This window comes from Schistocerca cancellata, chromosome 12 (genome assembly GCF_023864275.1).
Source record: "Schistocerca cancellata isolate TAMUIC-IGC-003103 chromosome 12, iqSchCanc2.1, whole genome shotgun sequence".
In the NCBI taxonomy this organism is placed as follows: domain Eukaryota; kingdom Metazoa; phylum Arthropoda; class Insecta; order Orthoptera; family Acrididae; genus Schistocerca; species Schistocerca cancellata.
The window spans coordinates 40,663,397-40,690,135 of record NC_064637.1 but is presented as its reverse complement, the minus strand read 5'-3'; the positions used below and the strand labels follow the sequence as shown (position 1 = coordinate 40,690,135).

At 44.5% G+C, this 26,739-nt stretch overlaps 1 protein-coding gene and 1 non-coding gene across 2 annotated transcripts in view; both read right to left on the bottom strand.

Moving 5' to 3' along the window:
• The window catches only part of LOC126109428 (zinc finger protein 1-like), a 236,720-nt gene that overhangs the window by 147,230 nt on the left and 62,751 nt on the right, over positions 1 to 26,739 (bottom strand). The gene's annotated exons all lie outside the window — the stretch shown is intronic.
• Positions 21,543 to 21,617, bottom strand: Trnas-cga (transfer RNA serine (anticodon CGA)). The gene has a single exon. It is a non-coding gene; the product is annotated as a tRNA-Ser (tRNA).

Sequence of the window (26,739 nt, the reverse complement as noted above, 5' to 3'; positions counted from 1 at the left end):
ACGTGCACAATTGTGCCACTAAACAGAAAAGAGCTTTTTAAGTGCGTACCAATGAACGAAAATGAAGCTGACGCGGTAGGAGAAGCATTCTTAGAATAGCTAGAGGAAAGTAGGAGCCACTGTTCAACGTTATCAAGTGACGGCGCTGGGAAGATGTTGTGCAAAATAAACGAACTCCAAAAGTCTATAAAAGAAAGCTATTTTCTGTTCCTGAACGGGGCAGCTTTGTGTAATCAGTTTTGCTACGATTTAAATTGTGTTATGCTTTTAAAATCATTGATATCGTAAAATACAGTAATTAGCATTTTTCTTCTTCATTTTATCCCTTTAAATTTTATTCCTAAACAAACGATTCACTGGACTTTAAAAAATGACTGTTAAATGTATAATCGGTTTGGTCGGTTTAATTTGGGTTCAGTCCATTATTTAGCTTACTGTGAGCAGATTTGAATATTCGGGACGAAATCAGCGCAGGTAAAGATGACATTGCTTCATTTTTTCAAAAATTATTGCACGTATAAACAGTATTTAAAATATACAAACGCCATATTAATTTAATCACACCTGAGTGATATAAGTATTAAAAACTATAGGCCTATTACAGTTTACTAGCTCCCACTCAGCTAATCATAACCTAACATGTCAAGATGTAACAATGAGCCAACAATTAAAAAAAAATCGTTCAAATGGCTCTAAGCACTATGGGACTCAACATCTGAGGTCATCGGTCCCTAGAACTTAGATCCACTTAAACCTAACTAAGCTAAGGACGAAACTTCCTGGCAGATTAAAACTGTGTGCCCGACCGAGACTCGAACTCGGGACCTTTGCCTTTTGCGGGCAAGTGCTCTACCATCTGAGCTACCGAAGCACGGCTCACGCCCGGTACTCACAGCTTTACTTCTGCCAGTATCTCGTCTCCTACCTTCCAGATGGGTAGAGCACTTGCCCGCGAAAGGCAAAGGTCCCGAGTTCGAGTCTCGGTCGGGCACAGAGTTTTAATCTGCCAGGAAGGTTCATATCAGCGCACACTCGCTGCAGAGTGAAAATCTCATTCTGTAAGCTAAGGACATCGCACAGATCCATGCCCGAGGCAGGATTCGAACCTGCGGCCGTAGCGGTCGCGCGGTTCCAGACTGAAGCGCCTAGAACCGCTCGGCCACACCGCCCGGCAGCCAACAATACCGCAGCTTATTGCACGAATTAATTGTTAACATTTACAACGCTTCTGGAACGAATTTTCTGTCTGAAGCGGAGTGCGAACTGATTTGAAACTGCGTGGCAAGTTAAAGTGCCACAAATTTTCATTTAAACTGCTGTCCTAAACTATTCGTTAAGACGCAATAACACTGCAAGACAAGTATTACTGTAAGGAACCATGTCGGCCTGTACATCTAACGGCGCTCAAAATACCCGGGCTGTAACCCGGCTAATGCTGACTCCATCTTGGGATCAGGAGCTTGGGACAGCGGGTGGTCGATGAACTGTGGTAATACTGTACCAATAACCATTATTCTGATATTGTTTCATTAGGTAACCAGTTTCGACGTTCCACTCGCGTTCTCTTCAGGCCTGTGGTTCGAATGACACCAGTATCTCTCGTCATTTATAAGACAGTGCGAGCCAAAGGTTGCGTTTCATTGTCAGGGCACTTAGAAGATGCAACAAGTCCACCAAAGAGACAGCTTACACTACACTCGTTCGTCCTCTGTTAGAATATTGCTGTGCGGTGTGGGATCCTTACCAGGTGGGATTGACCGAGGACATCGAAAGGGTGCAAAAAAGGGCAGCTCGTTTTGTATTATCGCGTAATAGGAGGGGAGAGAGTGTGGCAGATATGATACGCGAGTTGGGATGGAAGTCATTAAAGCAAAGACGTTTTTCGTCGCGGCGAGATCTATTTACGAAATTTCAGTCACCAACTTTCCCTTCGAATGCGAAAATATTTTGTTGAGGCCAACCTACACAGGTAGGAATGATCATCAAAATAAAATAAGAGAAATCAGAGCTCGAACAGAAAGGTTTAGGTGTTCGTTTTTCCCTCGCGCTGTTCGGGAGTGGAATGGTAGGGAGATAGTATGATTGTAGTTCGATGAACCCTCTGCCAAGCACTCAAATGTGAATTGCAGAGTAATCATGTAGATGTAGATGTGTGAAGAACACACATAATTATGAAGTTGAGATAGCTGCGGAATGCCGGCCGGTGTGGCCGAGTCGTTCTAGGCGCTTTAGTCCGGAACCGCGCGATCGCTACGGTCGCAGGTTCGAATCCTGCCTCGGGCATGGATGTATGTGATGTCCTTAGGTTAGTTAGGTTTAAGTACTAAGTTCTAGGGGACTGATGACCTCAGAAGTTAAATCCCATGGTACTCAGAGCCATTTGAACCATTTTTTGTTTGTTTCGACCATTAATTTCAGAAGCATTATAGACAGGAAAGTGGAGGTAATTGGACTTGAAATAAGCCCTTCAAATGATAATGAGAACAACACACCACCCAGCCCACGAGCGGAGAAAATGGGCAACTCGGCCGGGTATCGAACCCCGAGCCTGCTGCATCGTAGGCAAGCACGTTACCACTTTTTTCGTTATTGTTCGATCTATTTGTTCTGGACGGACGTCCCATGACGCATTTTTAAGTTCATCCTTAAGCTATTAACTCAGTTATTTTTTATTATTATTACGGAAGACAGTTAACTCTCTGACCGAATACGCTTAGCTACCGTACCGACTGAAACCCAGCTAAGTAGACGAACTATGAAGCAGGAGGAAGCTCGTACGACGAAACGAAAAGGCTGTCATGGAACAGGGAGGAGTGCAGAGTAAATAATTGCTGCCAATCGATTTTCGGGCTGTGACCTGAGAAGAGAAGGGCTGAAGAGACAGCGGTGAGTGTACTTACAGTGGGTGAACGGCTCGAGGTCCAGCATGTGAGGCGGCGAAGCTGGTACCACACGGGCAGTACTGTGCTCTACTCTGACTGTGGCTACGAGACCGCGGTGTTGCAGGTGTGGGTGGGAGGGGGTAGGAGTGGTGGGGGGTGTGGCTGTTTGGCGGGGGCGTGGGGGGGGGGGGAAGAGAAAGAGAGAGAGAGAGAGAGAGAGAGAGAGAGAGAGATAGGGGCATCTGCTCTCCCAGCGCTACCTGCCGACCGGCGGACCACAAAAAGCGACCTGTCCTCTTCTCCACTCCCTCCTCCCCCTCCTACGCCGCTAGCTAGGGTGGGTGGGCCTCAGGGTCTCTCTCTACCTGCACAGCGAGACCGATGGCGCGCGACCGCAGTACTCTGTGTGTCCTTCAGCTGTCCTATCCTAGCCTAGGACTGCTCAGGTATGCGCCCTCACGTCTACCGAAGCTCCTAAGCGTATTCTCTACGTGACCCGGTGGACCACACTTCAGACCACCATTACTAGCGTGCGATCTCTCTCTCTTCCCCCCCCCCCCCCCCCCCCCCCCCCCCCGCCAACACTTCGTTCCGCCTCTGAAAATCTTTATACACTACTGGCCATTAAAATTGCTACACTACGAAGATGACGTGCTACAGACGCGAAAATTAACCGACAGGAAGAAGATGCTGTGATATGAAAATGATTAGCTTATCAGAGCATTCACACAAGGCTGGCGCCGGTGGCGACACCTACAACGTGCTGACATGTTTCCAACCGATTTCTCATACACAAACTGCAGCTGACCGGCGTTGCTAGTGAAACGTTGTTGTGACTCCTCGTGTGAGGAGGAGAAATGCGTACCATCACGTTTCCGACTTTGATAAAGGTCGGATTGTAGTCTATCGCGATTGCGGTTTATCGTATCGCGACATTGCTGCTCGCGTTGGTCCTGATACAATGACTGTTGGCAGAATATGGAATCGGTGGGTTCAGGAGCGTAATACGGAACGCCGTGCTGGATCCCAACGGCCTCGTATCACTAGCAGTAGATATATCCGCATGGCTGTAACGGATCGTGCAGCCACGTCTCGATCCCTGAGTCAACAGATGGGGACGTTTGCAAGACAACAACCATCTGCACGAACAGTACGACGACGTTTGCAGCAGCATGCACTATAAGCTCGGAGACCATGGCTGCGGTTACCCTTGACGCTGCATCACAGGAGCGCCTGCGATGGTGTACTCTACGACGAACCTGGGTGCACGAATGGCAAAACGTCATGTTTTCGGATGAATTCAGGTTCTGTTTACAGCATCGTGTTGGTCGCATCCCTGTTTCGTGACATCGCAGTGAACGCACATTGGAAGCGTCCATTCGTCATCGCCATACTGGCGTATCACCCGGCGTGATGGTATGGGGTGCCATTGGTTACACGTCTCGGTCAGTTCTTGTTCGCACTGACGGCACTTTGAACAGTGGACGTTACATTTCAGATCTGTTACGACCAGTGGCTCCACCCTTTAGTCGATCCCTGCGAAACCCTACATTTCAGCAGGATAGTGCACGACCGCATGTTGCAGGTCCTGTACGAGCCTTTCTGGATACAGTAAATGTTCGACTGCTGCCCTGGCCGAATCAACGTCTGGTCAATGGTGACCGAGCAACTGGCTCGTCACAATACGCCAGTCACTACTCTTGAAGAACTGTGCTCTCGTGTTGAAGCTGCATGGGCAGCTGTACCTGTACACGCCATCCAAGCTCTGTTTGACTCAATGCCCAGGCGTATCGAGGCCGTTATTACGGCCAGAGGTGGTTGTTCCGGGTACTGATTTCTCAGGATCTATGCACCCAAATTTCGTGAAAATGTTTACATGTCAGTTCTAGTACAGTATATTTCTCCAATGAATTCCCGTTTATCATTTGCGTTTCTTCTTGGAGCAGCAATTTTAATGGTCACTATATATATGAGAGAGAGATATACAGGGTGTAAATTTTCACAAAACAGAATAACTCGAAAATTAATTTCACACGAAAAAATGTGTAGAATCCAAAGTTGATTATTTCCGAGGGGGACATCTGCTGATGCTGAACTTAGCCCGTTACACCAGCCCCCTGGGGTCGGGGCGGGAGGCAACTTTAAAATTTGAAGTGGAATCCCCTATTTCTTATTGCAGAATCAGATTCTACATTAAAAAGCTACGTACATTTTGTCTTAAACGTTTGTGTTCATTGTTGGCGCTGTAATTGAATAAACTCCATGTTCTCATTTTTGGGTGGAAAATCGTTACGGATAAATAAAAAAAGACCTTTTACTTCGTAAATTTTGAATCGCTAAAACTAAAACTCTCCCTCTCTTCCAATAGGGTGGAGTTTGTGAGAGAGGAATTAGAGTTTTACGAATGTTGACCCAAATATTAGTTTTTTTCCGCAGATTCGGATACGTTTTGTTTGTTTCGAGTCATGAGGCCGTACAACTTTTAATTATCAAACAAATCATCTGAGTAACTAACTAACGAAGCAAATATTCTACTTACTAACGAGTGAACTCATTAACTAACAGAGTAAACAAAGTAACAGACTAAGTGAGGGAAAATGAGAACATGGATTTTCTTGAATTACAGCGCCAACTACTAATAATCAAGACAAATGTTTAAGACAAAATGTACGTAGTTTTTTTACGTAGAATCTGATTCTGCTATAAAAGAATGGGGTTCCCATTTGAAATTCTATAGTTGCCTCTCGCCCCACCCCAACGGGGCTCGGGTTCAAAATGGTTCAAATAGCTCTGAGCACTATGGGACTTAACGTCTGAGGTCATTAGTCCCCTATAACTTAGAACTACTTAAACCTAACTAACCTAAGGACATCACACACATCGATGCCCGAGCAGGATTCGAACCTGCGACCGTAGAGGTCGCGCGGTTCCAGACTGAAGCGCCTAGAATCGCTCGGCCACACAGACCGGCGGGTCTGAGGCGGCGGGCTAATTTTAGCTCTAGCAGATGTCCCCCTCGAAAATAATCAACTTTGGATTCTACACAGATTTTCGTCTCTAGATTATTTTCGAGTTATTCTGGTTTGTCAACTTAAAATTTACGCCATATACAGGGTGTACGTAAAGAACGTGAACACTTTTAATTATTTATTGCACAAGAACTAAATATTGTACAGATGTCATACATATTGCCTTTTGGAGAGAAACTGATTTTTTTTTTTTTTTTTTTTTTTACAGACGTTCGATACGGGAACCATGAGTGACCCCGCAGACGTCGATACAGTAATCCAATTCTTGCCACACCCGTCCCAACATGGCATCGTCGACTGTGGCAGTCGCTTCCCGTATTCTCTCCCGGAGCTCTGCTACATCACGTCGCAGAGGCGGTACACACCAGATCTTTAATGGTCCCCTGAGAAAAAAGTCACACGGGGTGAGATGTGGTGATCGGGGAGCCCATTTCATGGTTTGCTTTCAAAATGAGATATGTATGATATGTTGTTATTAATTTCGTCTACTACTTCAGATACACGTCTGGGACATGTTTTATTAGATTCACCAGACCGTAGCAACAAAATAAATGGATATGGATATATATTCATTTTGGAACTAAAACTGTTCCAAGAAAAAAGCGTTTTATTCTGTAGTACTGCGGCTGTCAAAATGAAACGTGAAGGAACAACCGCAGCTAAGCCGAGGCCAGCTCATGTATCGTGGATCATAGATCGTTGAAAATTCCCGACGGAAGGAGTAACTAGTGAGCTACGAAGTGCTACCGAAAGCTAGCTCGTATGTGAAAATTGGGAAAGTTGTTCATTGAGTGACTAGTTCAACATAGTCATCCGGAATAATAGGAATACCAGCAATGAGAATCATACTAATGGGAAGTTCCTTGAAAGGTCTCTGTTGGATTCCTTTCATGTTAATTTCTTAAATCTGTTGTCATTTACGGCATAAATTCTTTTTCTAAATTTACTGTGGCGTTTCTATCTGGGAGGAGACAGTAGTGGAACGTGTTACTTTTACACATAAACAAGAACGATCTATCACACTACTACACTTTAAAACACAGTTTATATGTAGTTCATGTCACACAGTCTCATACGGAACCTATATCCGCTTTCTTTTATATACTGTATACGATAAGATACTGTCATCCCCCTTCCCTTCTGTGTGAGAGGATGAATGAGCAAATGTATTTCTAGTTGCATGCTTGAGGGTAGCAGACAAGCCTGTCTGCTAGAGAACAGTAGGACCAACGTCGGAACAGGTAGCTACGCTTTCTAAAAGCAGAGAGGTTTCTACTCTTAGTATGGTCCTGTCTGTCCCTTGTCATGTTGGTATAGGAAGCTGCCCCTCTGGCCACTTCCGTTTGTATTTGTGAGCCACCCTCAGGAAGGGACCAGGTCAGTCTGTCCGTGGCAAGCGTCTGAAGTGGTAAGATCTCCGGCTAAGCGCGTGTCTGCTAACTCTGCAGGACAATGGATTTCTTAAGTTCAGCCTAACTGAAAATTTAATCACCTTTATTTCAGGTTTAGCTCTAAAATATCTAATGTTATCTTAAATTGCAACGCAGTGTAATTCGCGTGTGAAGTTCAGAATATCTTCCGGTAGTTGCTTTGTCACTACTTTGTGAGTAAAGTGGAACCACGTGTTGATCAGTAACTCTAACTAAGATCATCAATCTTAAATGCGAATGTGCGTGAGGTTATAACGTCTCGTCTTGACAATATTTTTCAATATAGCAACTTTATGTTCAACCCACGTGGGGTGTACCTTGCGAGACCAGTACCACGTGCTATTATAACTGTTTAACCCGTCAGGTTAAGACGTTAGTAACCAGTTCGAGATTTTTCTTTTGTAAATTGCTTTTCGATCTAATTTATTTCAATTATCAAAATTATTGTGGAGTTACACTCTTTGTGTAAACCAAGTTGACCACGTGAAGCATGTGGTGTAATCATCAAAGTAGCCCTCAGCTATTCTTTTCGCCAAGTTGTCACAGAGTTAATATGAATTTAGTGTACCAGTGTGTGGTAATTACATGACGGACAGGATTGTGCTACGAACGTAATTTCTTTGGGTGAAAATTTGGATCAGTTGGTAGTGGTTAACTTTCTCTTGCATACGTTTCAACGTTCTTCTTGTGTTGTTTTATGAATGCAGTGGTGTATGCAGTCTCCCAATCTTGGCTCCATAATTGATGTGTTCCGTAAGATTGCGATCTCACATTTTCACATTTTTACAATCCTAAATAAGGCACCAGTTTAGTTAGGAATCAATTTTAATATGCTGAAATTTCAATGATCAATGTTAAAATAAATTTCCAAATATAAACTGATTTATTTCTTTTTATTTAAATTCTCTCTTTTATATATATATCACCGGTTGTCGTATGACTATTAAAAGATTATAATTAATGTTCGTCTGGTTGGGAATTTGGTAAGCTAGACAGAATACCTGGTGAAACAGTTGCTTAGTAATGCAAGATTAACTTCCCCAGACAGCTCACAGCTTCTAACCCGCTTTTATTGTCCATCAGTACCGCTTTCATAGCAAATTAAAGTAACAATGTTACATCCTGTTCACAAATCCAATGAAATATGACGTCACCGGTGACGTACGCGAGCAGACATCGGTGCTGATATACGGGTGGGGGGGGGGGGGGGCGGGGAGGGGGGCGTTATACCTTGTTCTCCTGCTAAACCGACAAGGTCGTCTGCATTGTACACACGTGCCACAATTACTGCCACCGGTAACGTCGCCTGTTTACCAGGGACTGTGATCGAGCCGCGCCACAGAGCAGACACATTTGCAAGGACGCAAACGATTTGCCATCCTGGCGAACACGTGAGACGTTCCCACGGCTGAGTACTGAGGGGCCGGCATCTGGCCCACAGAGGAGCCGTGTGGACAAAAGCGGGGGTGGGGGCAGAGTGGGGGTGGAGGGTGGGGCGGTAGACGACATCCCTCACGGACACTGTGGGCGGTCTTACTGGCGGGACCCGACACGACACCGCGGCACCGTAACGCTTCATCTGTACAGTGACTTGACAGTGCTTCATGTCTAAATAACAACCAGTATACGGTATTTATCTTGTTTTCGAAACTTCTCTTTATTTTGTAATTAGCCAATCCTAAAACCGAACTGTAACATCAAGAAAACAGACAACTTTAAATACTTGGGTCTCTCTCTCTCTCTCTCTCTCTCTCTCTCTCTCTCTCTCTCTAGTCGTGTGACTAGGCCCCCTGTTCTGTAGACCGTTCGCCAGGTGCAAGTGTTTCGATTTGGCGCCACTTCGGCGACTTGCGCGTCGAAATACTTGGTGAAAATATAGACATAAAAAATGAAAAAGAAGCAATTAAATGCATAACTGAAAACATGAGAAGAGCTTGAATAACAGTGAGGCACCAGTACAACAAAAAAAAACTATTTTCCTAAACATGTTAAATTAAGGCATTAAAATGAAGTTGTAAAATAAGAAGTCATCTATGGGCCGGAAATACTACTTTTATCTGTATGCAACAAAATGGCATTAGAAGATCTCTAAAAGATGTAAACAAAAATCCGCCAAAAATATTTGGTCCAACCAAGAACAAAGAGCCGGCCAGAGTGGCCGAGCGGTTCTAGGCGCTACAGTCTGGAACCGCGCGACAGCTACAGTCGCAGGTTCGAATCCTGCCTCGGGCATGGATGTGTGTGATGTCCTTAGGTTAGTTAGGTTTAAGTAGTTCTAAGTTCTAGGGGACTGATGACCTCAGATGTTAAGTCCCATAGTGCTCAGAGACATTTGAAGCATTTTTGAAGAACAAGGATGACAATTTACTTTCGACGCCAAGAAACAAAATACACTCTTTCCGCCCAGATGGGATCAGCTAAAGACGTGTTACACACAGTCGACATCTAGAGAGAAGAAAGACAGATTAACAAAGACAATCCAACAGCTAAAGAAAGTGTGTGGCGAAGCAAGACAAAAAGGGGCTTTGAAGAAATGCAGATAGAACAGGAGGCCTTACTCAACAAATTCAGATTAGGAGCCAACATGTTCAAAAGTTTTCCAGGAAATGAACTAGCATAAAATTGTCACATGAAGAGGAAAGATCTCGTTCTGTGGAAGAGAAAGAGGTCTCCAGAAGTGTCAAGGTAATGATAAAAAAATAGCCATCTCGTGGTCTTCCTTACACAGGCTGAAACGCGATTAAAAAAATTGGACAAAAGCTTGTAGGACTTGCGCTATGAAGGTTCCCTACAAACTCATGTATCGGGTGATCAAAAAGTCAGTATAAATTTGAAAACTGAATAAATCGCGAAATAATGTAGATAGAGAGGTACAAATGGACACACATGGTTGGAATGACATGTGGTTTTATTAGAACCAAAAAAATACAAAAGTTCAAAAAATGTCCGACAGACGGCGCTTCATCTGATCAGAATAGCAATAATTAGCATAACAAAGTAAGACAAAGCAAAGATGGTGTTCTTTACAGGAAATGCTCAATATGTCCACCATCATTCCTCAACAATAGCTGTAGTCGAGTAATAATGCTGTGAACAGCACTGTAAAGCATGTCCGGAGTTATGGTGAGGCATTGGCGTCGGATGTTGTCTTTCAGCATCCCTAGAGGTGTCGGTCGATCACGATACACTTGCGATTTCAGGTAACCCCAAAGTCAATAACCGCAAGGACTGGGGTCTGGGGACCTGGGAGGCCAAGCATGACGAAAGTGGCGGCTGAGCACACGATCATCACCAAACGACGCGCGCAAGAGATCTTTCACGTGTCTAGGATTGTTGTTGTGTTTGGGGAAGGCGACCAGACAGCAAGGTCATCGGTCTCATCGGATTAGGAAGGATGGGGAAGGAAGTCGGCCATGCCCTTTCAGAGGAACCATCCCGGCATTTGCCTGGAGTGATTTAGGGAAATCACGGAAAACCCAAATCAGGATGGCCGGAGCGCGGGATTGAACCGTCGTCCTCCCGAATGCGAGTCCAGTGTCTAACCACTGCGCCACCTCGCTCGGTCACGTGGGGTAGTTCTAATAAAACCCCACGTCATTCCAAGCATGTGTGTCAATGTTTACCTCTCTATCTACATTATTCCGTGATTTATTCAGTTTTCAAATTTATTCTGACTTCTTGATCACCCGGTATATACGCAGTTCGTCTATAGGCTTTCATGAGAAATTTGCGAGCATCAAACCAGGCTTACGTATTTTCTCCGCCTATGTAACTGCTTACGATGCAGTATGTATGCAATGGTGCATTCTATCTAATCTGTAACTAACTTTCGTAAGTACTTTACGTGAAAACTGTTTAGCGTTTTTAAATAAAACAGACGTTATCAACATTAACATGTTTATTCTTAACTTTTACATATTACTGCAGCCCTTTGCTACTACAGGGCTCCGAAGCGCAGCGTGTAGCATGGCGGAGTGGAACGGTGCGTGAGAAAGAGAGACAGCGCACCGTAATCGAGTTTCTGACGGCCGAGAACGTCCCTCCAATTGAAATCCATCTCTCTTTCTGCGTGACGAGGTCAGACCACACACGAGCGTGGCGACATTTGCAATAACGTGACGCCTCGGGTTCGCTGTCATCCATCATCCTCCATGCAGTCCCAGTTGACCCCATCCGATTTTCATCCGATTCCAAAACTTCAAGATCACCTTAGAGGACTTATCTTTGACGATGCGGTGCAAGCAGAGGTGAGGTTGTGGCTCCGACAATGAAGTCAAACATTCTATAGTGACGGTATCAACAAACTGGCGTCTCAGTGGGAGAGATGTTTTCCTCGGCAGAGTGACTATGTTCATCATCATCATCATCATCATCATCATTTAAGACTGATTATGCCTTTCAGCGTTCAGTCTGGAGCATAGCGCCACTTATACAGTTCCTCCATGATCCCCTATTCAGTGCTAACTTTGGTGCCTCTTCTGATGTTAAACCCATTACTTCAAAACCATTCTTAACCGAATCCAGAGCTTCGTATGAGCAGTTGCCAGCGGGCTCGTGCGCATGCGCAGAGCTGAATTCGCGTATGAGCAGTGCCTTCCTCCCGCTTCTGGCTACTTGGAGCGTGGCTGTTTGGTGTACGAGCAGTAGCAGCAAGTAGCCAGAAGCTACCCGGAAAATTTTTCCTGGCGCGCCCAAGCTGCCAGATTCGCGCATGCGCAGAGCAAGCTGAGTTATAGTGGGGGGTCCTTCCTCACGTGACCCGTGGCCGTGTCTTCGTTTACAGCTCCCACGTCAAATGAATACAAAATAGATTTCTGTGGCCGGGAGCCATGAAGTGAATTAATACACATTCTCATAACCATGAAAGACCAAAATAAGTTAGTAGTTTCAATTTTTTGATTTTATATTATTTCCAGGTTATTAGTAATCAACCATTAATGTCTTAATGAAGCTATTTCTGTATGTTTTATAGAGAAATTTGCTTCAGTTAATTTTTTTTTTCCGCTGAGGCAGTTAGTTTATTTGAAACGAAACGAAGTGTTTCATTCCGCGCTATTGACTACTTTCAACCTCGTTCAATTTAAAGTGCAAATTTTCATTTTCTGGGACGAATAACGTTATACCATAATAAAGAACCAAATATGAGAATACAGTACTGGACCTCCAAGAAAATTTGTATCACGAGAACCACATGAAAAGCTGAATATCAGGAACTTCAGAGTCCATCTAGACATAGAAATGTGCAATTAGAGCGGAATGAAGCATTTAGTATGGTTTATGGAATTCCGATGCTGCTGGAGTAGTCTCTGATGTCCTGTTCCTTGTATGACACTGTAAGATCTCTTAATGCTATATACGTACGAACATACGTAAACATTGACTTGAAGCTAAGTAGGCAAATTTGGTCAGTGGCTTTGAACTAAATATTTTGTTTCGAATATAATGACAGCTGTATCAGAATTTTATAGATCTGCCTTCTGTGAAAGTGTTTTTCGATCACAAGGCACTTGTCTCGTACTTCCTCTGGGCCTGAAGTTATTTCTTAATTTGTGTTTACGTCTTAAATTTATAGAATGCCATTCTATGCTAAATTTTAGACTGGGTGCATACCATGTTTTATCGTTTTAACTCCCCACATGGCTTCATATTTATTCCTAGAGTAGAATATAAACTGTCAGTTGTACAGTTTCTTTGCCTCATAGACAACCATGTTAATTTTTTCACATTTTGAAATGGTCATGAAATTTATTGTCCTTTATTCCGGTGTAAGCTACACAAGAAACTCTCTCTTTTTTTTGTTGCAAGTAATTTGTATTCCATCCTAGTAGCTTTTTGCAGTGATGTGTAGATGTAAACGTGTTGGAAATGCTACATAACAACATTGCAGAGTACGAATTAAATAAAAAATGTCAAAAATTTTATGGTACTTCGAGCAGTGGAGTCTAATTTTGAAATGACTCAAAAGCCAAGAACTGCTTCCTTATTTGCATCTTTTATCTGTGTGGAATATGATAAAACAATTGCTCTAAGTACAATTCATTATGTCCTCTCAACAACATGCCGCACGGGCGGCACGGCTACACATGGTCACGTGATGCCCCACCAGAAATACGACGAAAAACGTATGAGCAGAGCAAGCACCAAGCACGGGCTGCCTACGTCATCGTAGCTGCGCATGCGCAGTACAGCCTGTTGTCTGGCGCATTCTGGTAACTGCTCAAACGAACCTCAGGTATCTTCTCCTCGGTCTGCCCTGACTCCTCCTACCCTCTACTGCTGAATCCATGAGTCTCTTGGGTAACCTTGCTTCTCCCATGCGTGTAACATGACCCCACCATCTAAGCCTGTTCGCCCTGTGGCTCATGGTGTGGGTTCCTGTAGTCATGTCCTAGTTCATGAACCACGGGCAACGTACGAGTGGCCAAGTAAGTGGTCCCGACAGTCGGGATACCAGTTACTTTGGAATAAGGATGGGCAACTTGCACATATTCTGAGTCGTGGTCACCTTTGTGCTCATACGGCAAAGACTACCAAATCCACCGGTTAGTCCCTCAGCCGTTAGGGGTAAAACTCATTGGGACTCGGGGCAACTAAGGCTAGCAACCTGCTTCCCTGGTACTTTAAATATGATGCTGGCAACAATCAGAGTGACTATGTTGAGAAATAAATATGCAGACATGAAGAACAGAAATGCAGAATGTTAATGAAGTTTGTTATATTTAAAACGCTTTAAGAGATTTCACATAAAAGAATTCTAGGCATTACATTCCAGCACAATCTTGTGCAAGTCTTATACAACTGTAGTATTAGTTATACTGAGACTGTCTTGAAATGGTTCATATGGCTCTGAGCACTATGGGACTTAACATCTGAGGTCATCAGTCCCCCTAGGACTTAGAACTATTTAAACATAACTAACATAAGGACATCACACACATCCATGCCCGAAGCAGGATTCGAACCTGCGACCGTAGCAGCAGCGCGGTTCCGGTCTGAAGCGCCTAGAGCCGCTCGGCCACCGCGGCCGGCTGAGACTGTCTTCAAATTGTTAAAATGATGTAAATAGCTTCGCTGCTGCATCCGTCAATTTAATGTTAGCACTCGTCAGAGTTCATTTGCATATATAAGGCAGTATTCTTCAAATTCGGAAAAGTAGTTAATGCTCATGAAGCTTCAGTGAAAACTGAAAATTATGTGTTCTAGTTAATGGAATCTCGTATTATGGCCAATGCACTTAAAATTTGAAAAAAAACTGCTGGGAAACGGCATCAATCCCCACTTTCAATATGTGAATAACATGCAAATATTTTTTATTATTTTTTTGTACTTCGCAACTATCAGCCGCTTTCTAATATGATTGAATTTTCACATGTTGATAAATCAGTAATACTTGGTAAAAACTTTCTAAAGCGAAGATCACGTAAATATCTCTTCATTTACAACAGCTGGTTTCGACAGACTTCGCTGTAGCATCTTCACGAATTCTAGAAGTTTTGTTATAAAACGCTAAAATGTAGATTTTTTTGTGTTAAATGTTCTGTGACGAACCCATGTATAATATGCTGCATTTTAGCCACTAATATAACGACTTGGCACGAAGTTCCAACTCAAAATGAACACGTTTTGATATAAAAAGCGGTTTATATATGGGAGCTCGGCGGTAATAGGTGGCTAGTATGTGACACGCATCCTCATAATCATTCTAGACAAACACTACATGAATTATTAACATTTTTTTATTGGACTAGTGGCATATACAGTGTTATAATATGAACGCTCATTAGCCGCCATAGCAATGTATTATTCAAAATTGTCAAAACGGAACCTAATGCCTGGAGTTTCCATCCAGTGCACTGTGGGGATAAATTGCAAACCGAGGTTTCTGCCATTGCAGGATACAAATAAGTTTTGATGGCTGTCCGCATGCCGTGGCTGCGTGTAATTGGGTGATGACTCACCTGTGGAGAAGCGTTCCGTGAACAGATAATGGCTGAGTAGGCAGCCAATAGCAGGCCGAAGATCGCACCTGACCGCCAGCTAGTTGGGTGGGGGGTTGGGAGGAGTGGTGGGGGGTGCGCAGCGCAGCTCACCTGTTGATCGCTGCTCTCACCTGGGCGGGCCGAGCCAGCTCACCAATGGGAGGCCGCGAAACCGCTCTCCCCACTCCTAGCCGGTGGCTGAAACACGCCGGGGCGCAGTATCTTGCCGTTCTCGAATTTTTAACTACCGCAAGCCTATTGACTACGTCATACTAAAGAAGTTGTGAATGATCGTGACGTAGAAACTGCGTCATAAGGCACGATAAATTTGTTTTCGAGTAGGTTCCACCTTCAACTAAGAACATTTTACTTCTTTCGACCCCAAGCTTGCTTCGTTGAAGGTACAGTAGGATCATCGGATTTTTTGTTGCCTATCTATTAAGCAAAAGGAAAACTGCTGTATCCACAGACATTTCACTTCGTAGGATAAGCAATGACAAATGCGAAAACAGAAACCTTTTTTCTATGTAGCTTGTTTTTTGTCATTTACCCTGTTTTGGAATATAGCTGCTTTTGTTTCAAAGTTCGTCGTCTGCAACCTAAGGCAACTTGATGTACGAAGTTATTTGCAACGAAAATTTACGACTGACAATGTTAAACGTATTGCGGACGGACACACACACACACACACACACACACACACACACACACACACACACACACTCTTCCACATACCGGGTGATCAAAAACTCAGTATAAATTTGAAAACGTAATAAACCACGGAATAATGTAGATAGAGGGGTAAAAATTGACACACATGCTTGGAATGACATGGGGGTTTTATTAGAACCAAAAAGAAACAAAGACCACAAAATGTCCGACAGATGGCGCTGGACAGCGTAACTGCTACCGTGACGGGTGGGAGGTACGCCGATATGTTACAGAATCGCATCATCCCTAGCCTGGCTGATAAACACCTGCTGGAACGTACGATGTTTATGCAGGATGGCGCTCCACCCCATATTGCTGGACGCGTGAAAGATCTCTTGCGCGCGTCGTTTGGTGATGATCGTGTGCTCAGCCGCCACTTTCGTCATGCTTGGCCTCCCAGGTCCACAGACCTCAGTCCGTGCGATTATTGGCTTTGGGGTTACCTGAAGTCACAAGTGTATCGTGATCGACCGACATCTCTAGGGATGCTGAAAGACATCCGACGCCAATGCCTCACCATAACCTGCTTTACAGTGCTGTTCACAATATTATTCCTCGACTACAGCTATTGTTGAGGAGTGATGGTGGATATATTGAGCATTTCCTGTAAAGAACATCATCTTTGCTTTGTCTTACTTTGTTATGCTAATTATTGCTATTGTGATCAGATGAAGTGCCATCTGTAGGACATTTTTTGAACTTTTGTATTTTTTCGGTTGTAATAAAACCCCATGTTATTCCAAGCATGTGTGTCAATTTGTACCTCTCTATCTACATTATTCCGTGATTTATTCAGTTTTCAAATTTATACTGACTTTTCGATCACTCGATATAATAGGATAATGATAACCGTAACTTTCTCTGCCGTAAATTTTCGATGTAAATAACTTTGTAAATTAATTGCTCCACGGCTGCAGACCCTGAACTGTGAAACAAAAACAGCCATAACGCAAAATAAGGGAAAGACCAAACCACGGCACGTGGTAACAAAAGTATTTTTGCTGTTTTCAAATTTGTAAATGCTTTTCTAAAAAACTGAAATTTCTACATGTATAAGTCATAGACAGCCATTTTCCTGTTATTTAAAAGACAGAAAATAAATGGAACACTGATGATGCTGTAACGTCAGCGAAACATGCCTGAGTAGGATCAAGAAAAACGCAGTGCGTTTCCCCAAGACGGAAACTACCCGAAAACAAATTTATTTGTGAGAAAACACGGACACAAAAGGGCTCCTGACCCTCCAGATGAATATATGAGTGACATGAAACTTCCTGGCAGATTAAAACTGTGTGCCGGACCGAGACTCGAACTCGGGAACTTTGCCTTTCGCGGGGAAGTGCTCTACCATCTGAGCTACCCAAGAACGACTCACGATCCGCCCTCACAGCTTTACTTCTGCCAGTATCTCGTTCCTACCTTCCAGACTTCACATAAACTCTTCTGCGAACGACACGAGTGACAAATTATTAATTGGTCTCACAGTACGCTGCTACAAACAATGTGTACTTGATCTACGGGACAGAGCCGGCGTTATTTAGAAACGACGACATGTCATCTGCAGATGTGTGGCGTCCTTTCTACTGATATTTGGTGTACACTAAATACCTGGAACTGTGCACGTTACCTTATAAAAACAGTGTGTTAAATGCTGGATCAGTTATATCCTACGTCATGATAAAATCAGACGTGTGTCTATACATACTGGTAACTGCATGCGTACATCTCTGCAGGGGTTACGTCCTCATAGCTTCATTGCACTGACTAGTAGATTTTCTTGAGCCACAGGAAAGTAAGAAAATATGCGCACATCTCCGTGGCTGAGTGTCACGACTACAAACCTTAACTCAGTGCGGGTACAGTATTTTTTTTTTGTATCAGTTATTGCTTCTTGCACATCGGGCAGCAGTTTATGTATCTGGAAAATGGCAAGTTGTACCGTGTGTCGCAGATACGATGACCTGTAGTTTTCCCCCTGTAACTGGCTGCGTCAGTCAGTTCAAAGTTAGGGGGAAGGCAACAGCATGCCAAACGAATAACATCACGCATGTGGTGTTCAGGACAATGTTCTGGTAGTGGAAAAACTTTCCATTGTTCCATGAGAACGTGTAAAATTAGACTAAATTAAATATAATGCCCATCACGCCCTGCGGACAACAGTTCAGTTGGAACGTCCTAACGCAAACAGTTCAAAAGTTATGACGATTTTATTTCGTATAGTTGTCATTTTCACCTTGTATAAATGTAGACTTAGATGCAGATATACGAGGTGCTTTCAAGTTCTAAGGCCTCCGATTTTTTATCTAATTAAATTCTCGTCCGAAATCGATGAAACTGGCCTTACTTCTCGACGTAATCGCCCTGCAGACGTACACATTTTTCACAACGCTGACGCCATGATTCCATGGCAGCGGCGAAGGCTTCTTTAGGAGTCTGTTTTGACCACTGGAAAATCGCTGAGGCAATATCAGCACGGCTGGTGAATGTGCGGACACGGAGATTGTCTTCCATTGTTGAAAAAAGCCAAAAGTCACTAGGAGCCAGGACAGGTGAGTAGGGAGCATGAGGAATCACTTCAAAATTGTCATCACGAAGAACCTGTTGTGTAACGTTAGCTCGATGTGCGGGTGCGTTGTCTCGGTGAAACAGCACACGTGCAGCCCTTCCCGGACGTTTTTGATGCAGTGCAGGAAGGAATTTGTTCTTCAAAACATTTTCGTAGGAATCAGCTGTTACTGTAGTGCCCTCTGGAACGCAATGGATAAGGATTACGCCCTCGCTGTCCCAGAACATGGACACCATCATTTTTTCAGCACTGGCGGTTACCCGAAATTTTTTTGGTGGCGGTGAATCTGTGTGCTTCCATTGAGCTGACTGGCGCTTTGTTTCTGGATTGAAAAATGGCGTCCACGTCTCATCCATTGTCACAACCGACGAAAAGAAAGTCCCATTCGTGCTGTGGTTGCGCGTCAACATTGCTCGGCAACATGCCACACGGGCAGCCGTGTGGTCGTCCGTCAGCATTCGTGGCACCCACCTGGATGACACTTTTCGCATTTTCAGGTCGTCATGCAGGATTGTGTGCACAGAACCCACAGAAATGAGAAATGCCAACTCTGGAGGCGATCTGTTCAACAGTCATTCGGCGATCCCCCAAAACAATTCTCTCCACTTTCTCGATCATGTCGTGAGACCGGCTCGTGCGAGCCCGAGGTTGTTTCGGTTTGTTGTCACATGGTGGTCTGCCTTCATTAAACTGTCGCACCCACGAACGCACTTTCGACACATCCATAACTCCATCACCACATGTCTCCTTCAACTGTCGATGAATTTCAATTGGTTTGACACCACGCAAATTCAGAAAACGAATGATTGCACGCTGTTCAAGTAAGGAAAACGTCGCCATTGTAAGTATTTAAAACCGTTCTCGTTCTCGCCGCTGGCTGTAAAATTCCATCTGCCGTACGGTGCTGCCATCTCTGGGACGTATTGACAATGAACGCGGCCTCATTTTAATACAATGCGCGTGTTTCTATCTCTTTCCAGTCCGGAGAAAAAAAATCGGAGGCCTTAGAACTTGAATGCACCTCGTATATTCACATTTAAGATGACCGGAGTCGTAACTGCTGCTACACTATTGAGGGACCCATGCGGCGTAGTTACACGGAATTGGCTGAGATAGCGATCGGCACCTGTTTCGCGTTAGCCAATGGGAGTGGGGCGCAGGTGAGCGGTCAGCCAATGGGGGCGCAGCGGCGCGCAGGTATGCCGTGGCAGCGCATCGGCCCACACCTGAGCTGGGACCGCGTACCTGTGGGAAGGAGCCTTTCGGAGTGTATCCGCCCGTAACCTTACAGTCCCGCCCGTTTTGCTCCACAAACAACCGGTGAGTATTTCTGCAGCAGCTACTGGCAAAAACGTCGCACTGCGTCGCGCTTTTCGGTGAAATTTCACGGACCCTGTGAGTAGATGCTAACCAAAAACGGGGAGAACTCTAATTAATCATTTATTTACACAAAAAACAAGACGTGAACGAACTGTTTTATAATCTACAATTAACACATATCATATCAAAACTGTACCATTCTAGAACCCACTGATGATGACTTGAAAGCGAAGTAGGTGAAAGCCGTCTGGAAGACAAAAAGAAAAATTACAATACAACAAGAAAACGTGGTCATACTTATTCACTTCGTTGAATATCCGCTATTACTTAAAGCAAGTACGATACGTAACGAATAATCACCTACCACTGATATTCTACTCGGAGTATCTAAGCGCCGATCATTTCGGTTGGGAACAGTAAAACTAATTAATTAGCAAGTGCTTGCTTATCTGAACAGAGCTTGTGGAAAAATAAAATGTGCGCTACTATTGGCCTAGCGCACAATTTGGCCTAATTTTCGCTGTCGGCACCTTGCATTTGGGATGAGAAGAGTTCAAATTCCCGCCCAGACATCCAGATTGGTTCAAATGGCTCTGAGCACTATGGGACTTAACTGCTGTGGTCATCAGTCCCCTAGAACTTAGAACTAGTTAAACCTAACTAACCTAAGGACACACACACATCCACGACCGAGGCAGGACTCGAACCTACGAGCGTAGCGGTCACGCGGTTCCAGACTGTAGCGCCTAGAACCGCTCGGCCACCCCGGCCGGCTTTTGAGTAGTTGCAGAGACAGAATTTTGCGTCCTTTAAGTAACTGTACAACCATAAGAATGAAAGAGCTTTAGTACCTATGCCTCTCAGTAATTTCTCCACAATATTTTTCGTTTCGGCATTAACGATGAAGGCGCTTCTGCAAGTACATTTTCATAGCTATGGATAACAGCGTGTGACGTCGTCCTCTGGGAATGGAGATGAAACGTGCGGATTTGGGAACGACAACCTTCCCTACAGTCGCGAAATGTTAGTCGTTCGAGGCGTTTTGTTTCAAACCCTCGGACTTAAGTTGAAACTGACGGAGTGCGTGAGGCAGACAAAGTACAAGTGCTATTCTTCTAAACCGAGGCTAAATTCCAAGTACAAAGCCGGTCTGGACAAACACTGGTGCACTGGGTAGGTCACACAGAAACGTTTCCAGCTGGAACAATGGCAGCCGGCTGGAGGTGAAAGACGAAGGTCGCAGGGGGGCGTGAATTCTTCCCTGGTGGTACGGGCGGGGCTTCAAAGCACGCCGCCCCCGCCCCCACCTGCCTCAGATGACGCCGACGGGAAACGTCGGGGCGAGGGCGGCGAGCGGCGAGGTCCGCCACAGGTAGCTACAGCCCGGCCCGCAAGTCGCGCTCCGTCACAGGTACCTACACCGTGACCCGCAAGTTTGTCACCGCCCACCCACTCCCACGATTTCTTCAGAATCCATGCCGTTTTTGACAGTCTTGTGATAAATTCATTTTAGCCAGGAGATTTTTGACATTATCTGACTTTAGATACAGTATTTGCCTGTCTGCAATAGACGTACAAGTTAACGAGGGTATGCGATTTGAAACTTCCTGGCAGATTAAAACTGTGTGCCGGACCGAGATTCGAACTCGGGACCCTTGCCTTTCGAGGCCAAGTGCTCTACCAACTGAGCTACCCAAGCAAGACTCACGACCCGTCCTCACAGCTTTACTTCTGCCAGTACCTCTTCTCCTACCTTCCAAACTTTACACAAGCTCTCCTGCAAACCCTGCAGAACTAGCACTCCTGAATGAAAGAATATTGCGGAGACATGGCTTAGCCACAACCTGGGGGATGTTTACAGAATGAGATTTTCACTCTACAGCGGAGTGTGCGTTGATGTGAAACTTCCTGGCAGATTAAAACTGTGTGCCGGACCGAGACTCGAACTCGGGACCTTTGCCTTTCGTGGGCAAGTGCTCTACCATCAGCGCACAGTCCGCTGCGGAGTGAAAATCTCATTCTGGAAACATCCCCCAGCCTGTGGCTAAGCCATGTCTCCGCAATATCCTTTCTTCCAGGAGTGCTAGTTGTGCAAGGTTCGCAGGAGAGGTTCTGTAAAACTTTGGGATGTAGACGAGGTACTGGCAGAAGTAAAGCTGCGAGGACGGGGCGTGAGTCATGCTTGGGTAGCTCAGGTGGTAGAGCACTTGCCCGCGAAAGGCGAAGGTCCCGAGTTCGAGTCTCGGTCGGGCACACAGTTTTAATCTGCCAGGAAGTTTCACATCAGCGTACACTCCGCTGCAGAGTGAAAATCTCGTTCTGGGTATGCGAATTGTTTGTGGATCAGTACTATCAACTACCACATACTGCCTACCTATCCTGAGCTACATGCCACCTTTTGATACGAGACGGAAGAGCGCGCTACTATGAGAATATCACAAAATTACTAATAACAGCGACATTCCAATATTTAACGAATTATTTCCTGCGAAGTGAATAGGCTGAGATCAACACATCCCACTCTCTTCACAGCCAGGACTCTGATGGAAAATGAATTCAATGTCATCGATGAATGGAAATGCTGGCTGTTCCCCCACAGCCGGCCGATGTGGCCCAGCGGTTCTAGGCGCTTCAGTAGGAAACCGCGCTGCTGCTACCGTCGCAGTTTCGAATCTTGCCTCGGGCATGGATGGGTGTGATGTCCTTAGTTTAGTTAGGTTTAAGTAGTTTCATGTCTAGGGTACCCATGACCTCAGATGTTAAGTACCATAGTGCTTAGAGCCATTTTAACCATTTTTGTTCCCCCCACAATGTCTGAAGCTGCCTTGTACGCAGAAGAAACCCCCTGGATTCGAAGAGTCTCGGGCAATTTGGACTATCTTGAACCACATCTGAATGGACCATGGACGGTGTGCAGACAATCGCTACAAGTGGTGAAAATGCTCACCACCACTGCTGCTGCGGTCGCAGGTTCGAATCCTGCCTCGGGCATGGATGTGTATGATGTCCTTAGGTTAGTTAGGTTTAAATAGTTCTAAGTTCTGGGGGACTGATGACCTCAGATGTTAAGTCCCGTAACACTTCCAAGGGAACCTCCCCATCGCACCCCCCTCAGATTTAGTTATAAGTTGGCACAGCGGATAGGCCTTGAAAAACTGAACACAGATCAATCGAGAAAACAGGAAGAAGTTGTGTGGAACTATGAAAAAATTAGCAAAATATACAAACAGAGTAGTCCATGCTCAAGATATGCAACATAAAGGATCATATGAGCTCAGGAGCGCCGTGGTCCCGTGGTTAGCGTGAGCAGCTTCGGTACAACAGGTCCTTGGTTCAAGTCTTCCCTCAAGTGAAAAGTTTACTTTATTTATTTTCGCAAAGTTATGATCTGTCCGTTCGTTCATTGACGTCTCTGTTCACTGTAATAAGTTTAGTGTCTGTGTTTTGCGACCGCACCGCAAAACCGTGCGATTAGTAGACGAAAGGACGTGCCTCTCCAATGGGAACCGAAAACAGTTGATCGCAAGGTCATAGGTCAACCGATTACTCCACAGGAAAACACGTCTGATATATTCTATACGACACTGGTTACGGCATGTGCGTCACATGACAGGAATATGTTGTCGACCCACCTAACTTGTACACTTGGCGAATGGGTAAAAAGATTCTTCTAACTTGCCCGATTTAGGTTTTCTTGTGGATGTGATAATCACTCCCTAAAAAGTGATGAAAACATAAGAGTTTGTCACATAAACTGCAACAAATGAATGCAACAGTTTCACAGTCGCACAATTTTCCCTGTGCTCTGTCAAAACATATGTCTTAAACGTTTTCAAATTTTTCCGTGTGTAGACCGTCAAATCCTGCATATGTCCAAGCAAATCTGAACAGGTCCTGGAATTTTGGAGAGCGAAGTTTATTATGTGTGAGTGCCTGAACTTTGATAATTGTCGGAAAATAAAAAATTAAACTTTCACTCGAGGGAAGACTTGAACCAAGGACCTCTCGTTCCACAACTGCTCACGCTAACCACGGGACCACGGCGCTCCTGAGCTCACAACATCTTTGATGTTGAATATCTTGCGCATGGACTACTCAGTTTGTATATTTTGCTTATTTTTTTCATAGTTCCACACAACTTCTTCCTGTTTTCTCGATTGATCTGTGTTCAGTTTTTCATGGCCTATCCACGGCGCCAACTTATAACTAAATCTGAAGGGGGTGCGATGGGGAGGTTCCCTTGTCAGAGCCATTTGAACCACTGTTTCATTATGGTGCGCAACAAGAGACCGATTCTCATCTTGTCCCAACATGTCCCTCACGTGCCTACGACGGTTCTTTCGATGATTTCTTCACGGCGACGAGTGTTCTTGGTAGAACAACATTATAATAATTGAAAAGCACCAGTTTGCTCTTGTTCTATAATATTGTAGAACAAAAGCAAACTGGTGCTTTTCATTTATTATACACAGAAGACCTTGATATCCATACGTAGCTTTTGTCACTTGTTTAATGCTGGAGAGGGAGGATGCTAAGTTCACCCAACCTGGATATGATGTGACGTCATTATGACGCATATACGCTTTAGTCGATTAACACACCTATCGACTTTTACGAACGTTCGAGATACTAAACTGTCGTCAGCTAGTTTTGTTTTGACACGTGCGATTCTGAAAACAGCTCAGTGTGGCAGCGTATATGTATTTCTCCAAAATAAAAGTAAAAGAGCTGGATATTAATAGAAATATTCCTGACCGTGGCCTTGAAAACACCACGGACTACACGTTTCGTAAAAAAGTGAAGTCTTCTTATGTCCCGACCAGATTAGATTGTGTGATTGTTGTATTGAATGCTTACGCCGAAAATAATATTTATTTATTATCAACATTTTAGTATGGTTTCATACAATTGGTCTTGTCAGTACATATTAGATTGTAGCAGCGTACTTTTGCTGACTTTTTTTTCTTAATTTATACTGCTGAAAGAGAACTCGTGCAAGTTCGTTAGCTAAGTAATTTATATGTCCATCCCAAGATAGTCTTTTATCAACCATAATTCCAAGTAATTTTACACTCGGACCGCAGAGACAGGTACCTTAGTGTCCAGTAATGACTGGTGTGTAGGACGATCGAATTTCGAACTTAAAAAGAAAAATATGAGGCATTGTTGAAGAAAAATCGTAGACGTAGATGAAATAGGAGGGGAAGTGGATTTCTCAATGTAATCTTAACCAAAGGTTAGTGTCTAGTACTGATTGACGTATGAAATGATTGAATGCAGTGTCAAAGCATTCTATAGTGGTATGATAAACCAGACGTACTGTATATTATGTCATGTATACAACCACAATACTTTTAGCATGTACCTGGCCATGTCAATGTGGTTTATGTCAGCAGTATAATTTGCTAAGACAAGATTATGCAAAATACGAATTGCATCACAACATGAGTGGATACCTTAAACAATGCAGAAGTCTCGTTACTTTTGCTGGATGCAACTTGCAGAAGATGGCGCCAGTAAAGGTCTCTTACTCGGAGAACCAATGTGTTTGGTCATCATATACTCAGTTCAGCTTTGGAGTCTACTGTTCACAATCGAATGGCGCAGAGCACAGCGCTACCCTGTCACAACCTCTCGAAAGTTCACAAAAGTCGAATAGTCGATATGCGGTTTCTACCGTTTTCGATGTAGCGTGTATACGTCATAATGACGTCACATCGTATCCAAATCCGGTGAACTTAGCATCCTCCGCTGGAGAGATGCTGAATCAAGTGGCAATTTCTGCCATTCGTTAGCAGCAATACCGAACGACCATCTACGGCTAGCACGGTGGAAACGCATTCCAACTCTTACGGAAATCGGTGACAGCAGCAGTTGGAAAATGCCCAAAACTCGTCAAGCAAACAGTGGACGGGAGAGTGATAATGTGGACGGCAGGTAGCTCGTCGCAGTTGACACGGGAGGGCAAACAAACGGCTGTTGAAACGTTCTGGAGGTAAATACTAACAGGCCTGGTGGTTTGCTTCTGTGATACGGGTGTCAGGGAAATAACCAGCTCTTGACATCGTAGAAACCGTGTATTCAGTAAACACAACACTATCCTGATAGCGGTGCGGTTGGTACACAGTTCGTTTCTGTGTGTAAGGCGTTTGTGTGTTTCAGGGCAGGAAGAACATGTTCGATCAAGAGAGGTGAACCTACGAAACCATCACGGCAGAGTGTCGGGCAGTGTCTAACGTTTCGGCCACTTTACTATTCGTAATCTTCAGCAGTAGTGTCAGGTTACTCTGGGCTGAGAAGTCTTACAGTTCTCTGATGGTAGCGTTCTTGACGAATTACGAGGTGCGTTCAAGTTCTAAGGCCTCCGATTTTTTTTTTCTAATTAACTACTCACCCGAAATCGATGAAACTGGCGTTACTTCTCGACGCAATCGCCCTGCAGACGTACACATTTTTCACAACGCTGACGCCATGATTCCATGGCAGCGGCGAAGGCTTCTTTAGGAGTCTGTTTTGACCACTGGAAAATCGCTGAGGCAATAGCAGCACGGCTGGTGAATGTGCGGCCACGGGGAAAAAGCCAAAAGTCACTAGGAGCCAGGTCAGGTGAGTAGGGAGCATGAGGAATCAATTCAAAGTTGTTATCACGAAGAAACTGTTGCGTAACGTTAGCTCGATGTGCGGGTGCGTTGTCTCGGTGAAACAGCACACGCGCAGCCCTTCCCGGACGTTTTTGTTGCAGTGCAGGAAGGAATTTGTTCTTCAAAACATTTTCGTAGGATGCACCTGTTATCGTAGTGCCCTTTGGAACGCAATGGGTAA